Source organism: Antechinus flavipes, chromosome 4 (genome assembly GCF_016432865.1).
Source record: "Antechinus flavipes isolate AdamAnt ecotype Samford, QLD, Australia chromosome 4, AdamAnt_v2, whole genome shotgun sequence".
Lineage (NCBI taxonomy): Eukaryota > Metazoa > Chordata > Mammalia > Dasyuromorphia > Dasyuridae > Antechinus > Antechinus flavipes.
Window position 1 is genome coordinate 452,911,322 of NC_067401.1, and position 11,735 is coordinate 452,923,056.

Sequence of the window (11,735 nt, forward strand, 5' to 3'; positions counted from 1 at the left end):
CTGCTGCCTCAGTTTCCACTTGTGTAAAATGGGGGTAATCCCAGCCCCTGCTTCCCCAGGTGCCTGTGAACAGGAAATGAAGTCCTCCTTGAAAAGTGTTGAGTAACACCGTGTAGTGCAGGGGCCATGCTCTCCTTTGTTGTCTTTGACACTCACCTAAGGCGCCCCGTCCCCTTCCAGGGGTCGTTTTGCCAGTGCCGCCTGCTGCTGGCCCTCCGGGCTCTGGGACTCTAGTGAGACTCAGCTTACCCTTCTGCAAAACCCCCAGGAGCCTCACAGAGGGCTTGGGAGGGTCCAGAGAGGCCCTTAGGTGAGACGCTTGGAGCCGAGCCTCCGGGTCAATACTGACTGTTCTAAACGGGGCAGACCCGGCAGCACCATTTGTGGCCATTGGCCATGTTCAAAAACACCCTCCTCCTCCTCGTCTCTGTCCAGAGCTCCCTGCCACGCTCCTCTTCCTTCCTCCTCGGTGTTTATTCGGGCTTTGGGGAGCATGGATGCGGAGGCAGGGGGTGAGGTAACCTTCTTGTCCCCATTTATCCGGGCCTTCCATCTACATTGTATGTTATTGAAATTAAATTAGTTTAAAATGCAGGTTCTTTTGTTTGCAAATCCGCCATTTCCTTCTCCAAGGGAAGCAAGGATAGTCAGACTGGAAGAGGTTATTGGGAAATGGTCTTGCAGAGGGGCAGGAGGTGGAAGGTGGCAGGCTCCAGGGGAGAGGGCCGGGGCTCACACTCCGGGAGGATAAGCCCCCCTCCCCGCCAGTGACTTGGAGAAGAGACAAGGGCAGAGACAGAGAGACATGCAGAGACAGAGGGAAAAAGATAAGGAGAAGGGGGAGCAGAGAGACAAGGGCAGAGACAGAGAGACATGCAGAGACAGAGGGAAAAAGATAAGGAGAAGGGGGAGCAGAGAGACAAGGGCAGAGACAGAGAGACAGATGCAGAGAGGGAGAAAGGTCAGGGGGTCAGGGGCTGCTCAGGCCCAAAAGGCCAGGTGGCTCAGTGCCCTGGAGTTTGGGGGACAGAAGGAGCGGTGACGTTTTCTGTGGGGGCCGGGAGGGAGGAGGAAGTGCCAGGGGAAAGTGCTGGGGTAGGGGCTGGGTCCTTGCCCAAGGTGGACACGGCCTGGACTTGGATTTGGGCCTGGTTTCCTGTGGGGACCCTAGGATTTAGAGGGGGAGGTGACCTCCAGGGGATTCTAGGGCCATTCCCTCCCACCCCCAGTGAGGAACTCAGACCCTCCAGACGTAAAGGGCTTGTTCGGGGCCATTCCTTAGGGGGGATGAGCCGGACTCTGGCAGGATTGCCCGAGGCCTTTCCTAGTTCTGATTTGGTGAAATCCTGAGAGGGGCGTGGTAAGAAAGGAGTTGGCTTTTAATCCTGAGCGGGGAGGGGCTTGGCTTTTAATCTTGAGTGGGGGGAGAAGGGGCTTGGCTTGTAGTCCTGGGGGGAGAGAAGGGGCTTGGCTTTTAGTGGGGGTGGAGGGGGGTGAGGGAGAGGGGGAGAGAAGGGGCTTGGCTTTTAGTCCTTGGCAGAGGGGGAGGGGAGGGAGAGGAGAAGGGGCTTTGGCTTTTGGCCCCTAGTTGTAACCAGGAGTATTGACCAAAGGAAGAGAGCCAGAATATCAGACAAGTGCAAGTAAATGGGCGGGCAGGAGGCAGTGAGGGGGAGAGAGCCGCCAAGATGCCCCGGGCTTCACCTAAAGTCCAGGAGGGAGAGAAAAGGCTCGCCCCTCCCCTCACCATGCATGGGAGGGAGCCGGGCCAGGTGGGCTGCAGGGCTTTAGGGGAGGAGTGGAAGGAGCAAGTGAGCCCACCTCCCAAAAAAAGCTCAGGAGAAACGGGGGCCTGTCCTTGGGGGAGCACGATTGGGCTGGGGCCCGGCCACGAGAAGGGCCCCAAGTGTCAGGTGAGGAAAGCAGGAAGGAGAGTTGGGTGACAGGAGGGAACTGGGGAAGCCCCGTTTGGGAGGAGACCCAGGACCCAGGGATGGAGGCAGGGATGGGAGAGATTGCTCTGGGCGGCCTTTCCTGGAGCCAGCTTCCCTGCTTTTGGCTTCCAGGGGGTGTTTCCCGCAGAAGCTTTTTGATTCTTTCTCTGCGTTGTCTTGGGGTTGGCTTGATTTGTGGTAGCCCCAGGTTTATGATTTTACAGATCACGTGTTCGAAATGAAAACTGAAGTCGGAAATAAATAATTGTATCTTTTCCACAGGTCTCTGAGCACAAATATTTCAGTAAAACTTTACTAATTTACAGACTAAATTTTTTTTTAAAGAGAGAAACTAATGAAAAATGAATCCTAGTGACAATTCAAAGATAAATTCCTTTCCTGTGGTTATGAACCATTTAAATATGGACTAGGGTGAAGTCTGTATTTATGGGTCTAGCTTTAATAGTGTTATCCACATGGAGTGTAATTTAATTTAGTGAGTCTATAAAGATCATTTGTCCAAAAGTGGTCAGGCTATGTCAAAAAAGCTAATATTTCAAATAATTTAGGAGTTATTTGTATTAGCTTTAAAATTTTATCATTTTCTATTTTCATTTGTCTAAGAAACTCAAAGAATCATTTCACCCTTCCAGTAACCTTCCCCTTGATCTCCCAAATAAACAGGACATATATTTGTGTTGTCAAGTCGGGGCATCTGCAGTGGCTGCTCACAGGGAAGGGAGCCCAAGCTCAGATCCAGGAGGTCCTGGGTTCAAGAGCCGCCTCCCATCCATACTAGCAGTGCCTCATGTCTCTAGGACTAAAAAGGTGGCAGATCTCTGATGTCACGAGGGAGCTTCTGACTCTGCTAATGAAATCGTTTCTCAGTCAATCAATAAACATTTATTGAGCACCCATTATATGGCAGATCTTGTGCTAACTGCTGTTCCGAGATTATTTTGTGTAATTAGATGGTGTATATGCATCTGACTCCTCCGAGATTTAATTTTTTTGTCGCAATCAACTGTGTGTGTTTTTCTGTGTTAGGTTGTCATGTTTAATAGGATTGGGGATTCCTCAAATATGTCCCAAATATGTTATGTTCCCTGGCGATGAGAACCATGCGGTGTGCTGAAGGAAACATTTAATAAATGTTTTTCACTTGCATTGCCAATATTGCGAAATACAAATTATCTCGCATGTGTGTAAACTCTGTTTCTACATGCCACACTGTCTTTTCTAACTAAATGTCTGTGAGATCTCCTCTTTTTTCACGCAATTCCTGCTGTTACTATTGAGCTTTTTTGGTGGAGGAGGGAGGAAAGGAGATAGAGCTTGTATGGCGTGTCAGTGACTAATGCAAATTTTGGAATTCTAGATGTCAGAGTCCACAAGTCTGACTTGTAAATTGAACTAAATGCACATAAACCTTGAAGTATAATATTTATATGAATAAATTTGTATTTTTAGATGATAGTTTGTTAGCATTCCAACTGTCAAAGAGGCCCAAGGAATGCCTGCCATGTTTTCTTGCTATTACTGCCATCAAAAAAAGTCTTCAACAAATGTTTCATCTTCTCCCACTAGAAAGCAAATTGAATTCAATATGCGGGATCAAGGATTTGTACTCTTCCTTAATTCTTATGATTCCTTCATTTCCATGTCATAATTTCTTCAGCCGCGTGAGAGTCACTTAAAAAAGAAAAACTGGGAGTCAGGATGATATCTTGTAACTGGTAGGGCTTATCTGCCACAAAGGCCTGGTTTTCACAGAGTGATTAAAGATGTAATAGGATGTAAAATTAAAAAAATAAATAAATAATTTAAATAATCACCTCGATGCAAATGAAGGAAAGATTTACCGACAAGATACAGATTTCTTTATAACTATATCCCTCTGAAGCTGTAGCGGGAGTCCTCATGCCCTCCTTAAAAGGTGACTGGACATTTACCCAATCCTCCTTTTGAGCATCTCAGTCTGTTTTGAACTTAATCATTTATGCATCCACATGTAGTTTCTCCAAGTAAAATACCATCATTTATTCAGAATGGAGGTGTCCCGATCCGCCTGTTGGTGATCATCTTCAGAACCAGCGGTGCTTGTTGCAGAAATTTCAAGCCAGAGCTATAAGCAGGGATCATTATCACTCTCTGTAACTTGAACAATCTCATGAGTGTTCCTGCTGCCTTTTGTTAAGCAACTGTTATATGATGATAAAGGAACAGCTGGATGGCTCAGGAGATAGAACACTGGACCCAGCATCAAGATGATGTGAATTCAAACCTCAAACACTTATTCTGTGTGACCACCTTCAAGTGACAAAAGCTGGTCTTGAATAATCCACTGGATAAGGAAATGGCAGTCTCCCTCCCCATCCTACTCCAGTATCTTTTCCAAAAAAACCCCGTGGAAAATATTGGTGTGGCTTGGTTTGCAGGGTCATGGAGAAGCATACATGACCAAATGGCAAAAGTGATAACAACAACTTTATTGTTGGAGAATAATGTCCCATCAGGCCAGAGTGATAGACAGGAGCCTTCCAAGCCAAAGTCGATGTTTTCGCCTAGAGACAATGGAAAACCAGCAGGGCAATGACAGACTTGTGCTGATGAAGGAAGACCATTTCTGCAGCTATGGAGAGGACGGATTATGGAAGAGAAGAAACTGGATGCAAGGAGACCAATGAAGAAGCCATTGAAATTCTGTGGGTGAGAGGTGAGAGCCTGGACTACGGTTGTCCTATCACGGGAGAGGAGAAGCATGATAGTACTATGGAGAAGAGAGGGTGGACCAGCCTGGTACAGACAGGAGTCTCCGGCTGCTCAGAGGGAAGGAGACCTCCAGTACCCAGAGGAGCAGGGACAGTACTAGCTGTGTGCCGGGAGGCTTCCTGAGGACAGAAACCTGGAGAAATCTGGGCAAGAGAATCCCAAGGAAAGATCTGTGATATACATACGATATAATATGATTACATGAGACAAAAAGCTTAGGAAAGAAAACCAACAGGAAAGCTAGCTCCCCATAGTTAAATGACCAAAAAGCATCATAAAAAGCAGAGAAAGAATGAAATATCAAAGTCCACAATAGAATGATCACATATTCATTACTTGGAAAATTAAACACACTTGCTCAATGAGAGAAAACAAATCTCTGGAGCCTCCAGAAATCAAAGAACAATGGCAGGAAAATACAGAATAAAAAAATAAACTATTTAAAGGAATAAATGACTGTAAGAAATAAGCTCAATTCAAAGTTCACAAACATGCACACATATGTATACACACCAACAAACACACACTACAAAATATGAAAAATTGAATAGATGAATTTCTTCCCAGAAAATAAAGACTCCAAGGGGAAGAATAATAGTCTGGGAACACAAAAATACTGAAATGGAGGGGAAAAAAAATTGGTGAAAGAAAACCAAAAGTCACCATTGTTTAAAGAACAAATGAATTTTTTATAAGACAAAGTAACCAGCCTTGAAGACAAGATGCACAGTGATAACTTATATAAATAAGCATTATATATTGTTAAAAACACACCAAAACCAATTTTATTAATGTAGAAAAAACCTATAACAAAATACAATGAAAAAGTAACAGTAAAAATGAAAAGACAAAAGACAAAAATCATATGTGTATGTAAATATATATGTATGTATGTATATATATATATGTATACACATCCTATACATACATAGATACACATATTCATATATTTGCTGTGGGGAAAAAAAAAAAAAAAACTTAGCAAAGCTTTCTCAATGAATACTGAGTAAAGCAAGAATATCCTTCTCCCCTCTTTGTTTAATTCTACATTCAGCATAATTCTACACATGCTAGAGATAACCACAAGATAAAAGAAAAAAAAAAAGATACAATTGGATATTGACAAAGAGAAGACAAACTTTTCCAATTTGTTGACAACTTTATGGTTTAACTAGAAAACCCCAGAGAATCAGTATAGAGATAATTGAGACAATAGCTTCAGTAGTAGTATACGAAACACTTTGAAAAGAAAATCATTTCTATATAGTTATAACAACTTGTAGGAAGAAATAAGGAGATCCCATTGAAATCATTTCTAAATTTATGAAATATTTGGGAGGCAATCTACAGAGATTCTCAAAGATTTTATAAGAATATAGTTGCAAAGAGCTATTTTAAGAAATAAAGGAAACTTAAGTAATTGGGAGGATAGTCATTACCGATAGTCATTACTACATAAATGCAATAATAATAATGAAACTAATTTCCTGATTAAGTACTATTTCAATTGACCTATCAAGAGGAAAAGCATATTATAAAGCCTAAAAAAAAACTAAGATTCATTTCGACTATCATAAGTCTAGAATGTCAAAGGAAAATAAGTGAATGTGTGAACAACCTTTTATTGAATGTTTAGTGGACTAAAGCTTCTATGCCTCATCAAGGGAAAACAAAGCAACAGTGAATCCAAAAGAATGAAGGAAATATATCACTTCTAGATATCAAACACTGTTATGTAATGATTAAAACTACTTAGTCCTGTTTAGAAAAAATCTAGCTGGAATAAATAGCAAATGAATTCATTAACTGAGAGATCGATCAATCAAAGAATAGAATTGCTAAGACGTCCTCATTTGTCAAGAATTGATGGGGAAACTGGAGAACAGTTTGGCAGAAATTAGATTTAGACCAATTTTGAATGCCAAACTTCAAGTAGATTCTTCTTATTATTGAGTTGTTTGAGTCGTATGCAATTCATTATGATCCATTTGGGGTTTTCTTGATCGTGATAACTGATTTGTCATTTCTTTCTCCTGCTCATTTTACAGATGAGAAAACTGAGGCAAATGGGGTGAAGGGTCACATAGCTAGTAAGGGCCCGAGGCTGGATTTGAACTCAAGTCCTTCCTAACTGTAGTCTTGGCACTTTATCTACTGCACTACCTACTTGCCCTTTTGAAATTTTTACAACCTTAATATGAAATAATTTAAATAACAAAATTATAACTTAGAAGAGAACAAATTCAGGTACATTTCACAGCTTTGGCATGAAGTATAAAATGGATAATTAAATTTAGTGAAATTGAAAAGCTTTTGCAAAAAGGAAATAATTAAAGGGAAACTGTCAACTAAAAAAGAAAAGCTTTTTATCTAATATCTCTGTTACATAGTATTTATACTAATTTTTCTTGAAAGTTTGATAGAATTTTCCAATAAAATCTATCAGAATCAGAAGCCTCCCACCTCCGCCACCTCCTGCCCTTTCAAAACTTTGGTAGCTTCCTTACAGCTAATTTTATTTTATTTTTTGAGATAGGATTATCTAAGAACTTAATTTGGTCTTCTATTACTGGGGACTTTTAAACTTATTTTAAACATATTTCTTTAATTTTTAACATATTTAAACATATTTAATTTTATTTCATTATTCATTTAATTTAATTTTAATTTTATTTCATTAAACTTATTTAAACATTTCTATTTTTTTAGTGTTTACAATATTATTAGGATATAACTATATTAAGTTCTGTTATGTACAAACATACTATTTTATAAATATATATGTTTCTATATATATATGAACATATTGTACACATAAATCTATATCTTTATTTATTTCTGCTTTTTTGTTATCTTGCTTTGTTAGTTTTCTATTTTGTTGGTTTGAATTTTTTCCCCTTTATAATTTGGCTAAAGTTTTATCAGTTTAGTCTTTTGAAAGAAATAGCTTTTAGCTTTGTGGTGTTTGTTGTTGTTCAGTTGTGTACATCTCTCCATTTCTTTATGGCCCTTTCTGTCCTCCACTATCTTCTGAAGTTGGTCTAGGCTCATATTTATTGTTTCCGTGATGCTATTTATCCATCTCATAGATGTTCTTCCATCCCCTTCTTCAATCTTTCCCAACATCAGCATCTTTGCCAGTGAGTCCTATCTTCTCATTTTGCGGCCAAATTATTTAAGCTTCAGCTTCAGTATTTATCCTTCCAGTAAGTAACCTGAATAAAATTTTTCTAAGTTTTGATTTATTCAAATTTGCTATCCAAGGGATTTTTCAAGACTTTTCCAAAACCACAACTGAAAACTATTAATTCTGTGGTGTTCACATTTTTTAATAGTGCAACTTTCACAGCCATATATTGCAAATGGAAAAACCATAGCTTTGACTCTACGGATCTCTGTTGACAAGGATATTTCTGCTTTTTAGTATTATATCCAGATTGTCATAGCTTTCCTTCCAAAGAGCAAGTATCTTTTAATTTTGTCACTGCAGTCACCATCTGCAGACATCTTTGAACCCAAGAATATAAAAACTGACATAGCATCCATTTTTTCTCCATCTGTTTGCCAGGAAGGGACAGGACCAGTTGCCAATGATTTAAATTTTTTTTTTTTTATGTTAAGCTTCGAGTAAGCTTTCATATTCTTTCTTTTAGATTATCTATTTTTATTCTAATTTGTAAATATTTCCTTCTTGTGCTGATTTTATCATGTTGCTTCATCATTACCATTCTCTTTCATATGCCTATTGTTTATGTGATTTTTTTTCTTTTAACCCTCCTTAGGATTTCATTTCTGTCTCCATTTTTTTGTTTGAACTTTCTGAACTGATCACTATTTTTATTGTTATTTGTCGTGTTCTCAGTTGGTTTTCTGGAGGTCTTAGAGCTGATCTTTGTTTCAGTAGAGTAATCACCACAAAAAAAGCCAGGGGTTAAAGTCTAAATCCTTTATTATCTCCCTTACAATCTAATTTCCTTGCCTGGGCCCCAGCTAGCTTTCTTAAGAGCCTTTCAGACTGGTCTTGGTCTCAGTGGGAGGAGCAGGAGGACAGAGCAGCCACCAAGGTGGTGAAAGGTGAAGTGCATCTCTTTTGGCTCCCAGAGCTTGAGCTCCCGCTTCCAGTTTGCTTGTCTTCTCTTGCTCTGATCCTGGCTGAGTTTGTCCCAGCTTATGTGCTCTATTTTAATTACATTATCATAGGTGTGAATCTTGTAGAACTATATTAAGTACCAAGTATGGGCACTGAACTAAAGAACTATTAATCACCATGCTAAACTAGATAACCATTGTATCATCAATTCCATGAGCATCTTGTTAGAATCCTTGTTTCTACAGAGTTCTGGCCCATAACAATTATTGCCTATAAAGGATATGTTTACTATTTTTTTTATATTTACATAAATATACACATATATGTATGCATATACACATATATACACACATATAGAGAAAGATATATAGATATCTATCTACATATTTTATCGACTGGTATCATAATGGTTGATTTTTGTAAAAGTGTCATATGGTACTGAGAAATATAAGTACATTTTGTGACATATAAAAAGTTCAAAAGACATAATTCCTGGATAATTAATTGTTTTATTAAGAGTGGTGGCAATAATTAATAAAAGGGAATCAATGAAACCCTTGAATGCCAAAGACCCTTCAATGGAACAACCCACTCAATACTTATATGGCCCTGGACGAGTGGTTTTTTCTGAGGGTGCAAATCAACTCTGATTGATCAAAATTAATGAGATAATGAACATTATAATGAGAAATGGACCTACTCTAATGAGGGTTTGGGTACTGACTCTGATCACTTAAGTCTTGGTCAAAAAGACATCTATATTCCTATAACCTGTCTGACAAAAAGGAAGATTCTGATTTTCCCAGACCTAAAACACAAGGGACCAGAATCTATCAATTTAAGTGAATTGATAAGGATAATTGAAAGGATAAAATTTGTTTATCCTTTGAACAGATCTGAATTTTCCTTCTCAGTATCAGATCTGTACTTTAAAGAATGCCTGAATAACCTACAGGAACAGATTTCTGAATAAAAAAATAAAAAGGGGGAAAACCTTCGTCCTAATTCAATAATAAGTTATTAATACAAGAGAAAAATAATCATTTCTCTCAGTTAATGATCCATTCAGAAGGTACTATTATAAGCCTTTTAATGCTTGCTTTGCCAACAATTCTGTCAATTCTACATTTTCTCTTTTGCTTTATTTTTATGCTAGATTTGTCCAAAAGTGAGAGAGGGTTTTTTAAAAATCTTCCATTATTATATTATATTATCTATGTCTTCTGCACAATTCAGTTTTTTTCTTTTATGAGTTTGGATGGTAAGGTATTTAGAACATAGAAATTTGATATTGCCATTGATTTATTGTCTACAGTTCCTTTCATCACATTATAATTTCTTTGTTTTTGTCTTTTATTGTTGTGAATTTTTGCTTTGTTTTGACAGAATCATTGTACCTCTTTTTTTTGAATTCACGTCTGATAATAGTAAATTTTTTTGAAACCCCTCATTTTAATTCTGTGCATGTCTTTGCTGTTTGCACATATTTCTTGTGAAATTGTAGGATTTTGTTTTATTTTTTTAATTTGTCATTCTTTTTCATTTTGTTAAATGGCTTAATCCATTCAGCATTAAATTAAGACAATCAAATTGATACATTCTTTCATTTGGTCATATTTTTGTTTCCTTTTCTAAATTAGAATTTTTTTCCTTTTTTTGTGAAAGGACTACACTTCATTTCTTCAGATATCTTAGTACATATATTTAAAAGCTTAAAAATTATTTTGGTCCAATGTTCTAAGGTGTCAGAAACCTAAACAAAATGAATCTTACAGTATATTCTCTATCTCTCCCACCTTTGCATCAGTTACAAATCTTATAAGGATACATGCTATTTTAACCTTTTTCAGTTTATTCACTTAATATATATTGTATAAACATATGTAAATATAAATACATACACATATATCACATATTTGAATGCACAGACACAAACACATTACAAATATACACACATATATACATATGTATCACAAACATATGCACACAAGTATACATAATTTCAGAGTGTGAAGGGACTTCACAAGATAGTAATTGTCAGCTGTGAGAGAAACAGACAGAGACAAAAGGCAGAGAGAGAGAGAGAGAGAGAGAGAGAGAGAGAGAGAGAGAGAGAGAGATTTAATGAGAGGACTTTTAAGCATTCCTGATGAAAAGATCAGAGCTAAATAGAAAACAGAAAAAATCAAAAGAAATATAAAAAGTAAACATGAAAGATTTAAAAAAATTTGGGAAGATGATAATTGTGTAAGTCTTAAGAACTTTATCATTATTAGGGCAATTAGAGTCTATACAGATAGAGGGCGTGAGTGTGAGTCAGTTTTGTTGGAATGATCTCAAAAAAAAAAATAAGGGATAAAACAGAGGTATGCATTGGGACAAGGGGAAAAGAAAATGTCAAATAAGGGAAATTTTCTCCCATAAAAGTATGCAAGGAAAAACCTTTCTAGTAGAGGCAGAAATGGGGAATGGTGATGATTAGTGGTAAACCTTGAAACTTCACACACACACACACACATACACACACACACAATATCCAATTGGCTGTGTTAAATCTATTTTTACCAATAGGGACATAGGGAAATAGGCAAAAAGAGTTAGGGAGAGGGGAAGGTGCTGAAGGGAGGGCAGATTAAGGGAAGCAGTGTCAGAAACAAAGCAAACTTTTGAGAAGGGACAGGATGAAGAGAGAGAAAAAAGGATAAACAGCTGAAAATGGGGTTGAGGAAATAGTCATCATAATTGGGAATGGGAATGGGATAATCTCACCCATAAAGCAAAAGTAGTTAGCAAAATGGATGAGATACCATAATGCAACAATGTGATATTTACCAGAGACATTCGAAACAGAAACAATAGAGTTAAAATGCTTCAGCTGGAATAAAAAAGGCTTCAGCAACCATGATCTCAGACAAAGCAAAGGCAAAAAAAAAAAAAAA

General features: G+C 38.1%; 1 protein-coding gene across 5 annotated transcripts in view; it reads left to right on the forward strand.

Moving 5' to 3' along the window:
- The window catches only part of LRRIQ3 (leucine rich repeats and IQ motif containing 3), a 225,410-nt gene that overhangs the window by 21,742 nt on the left and 191,933 nt on the right, over positions 1–11,735 (forward strand). The window lies entirely within an intron of this gene.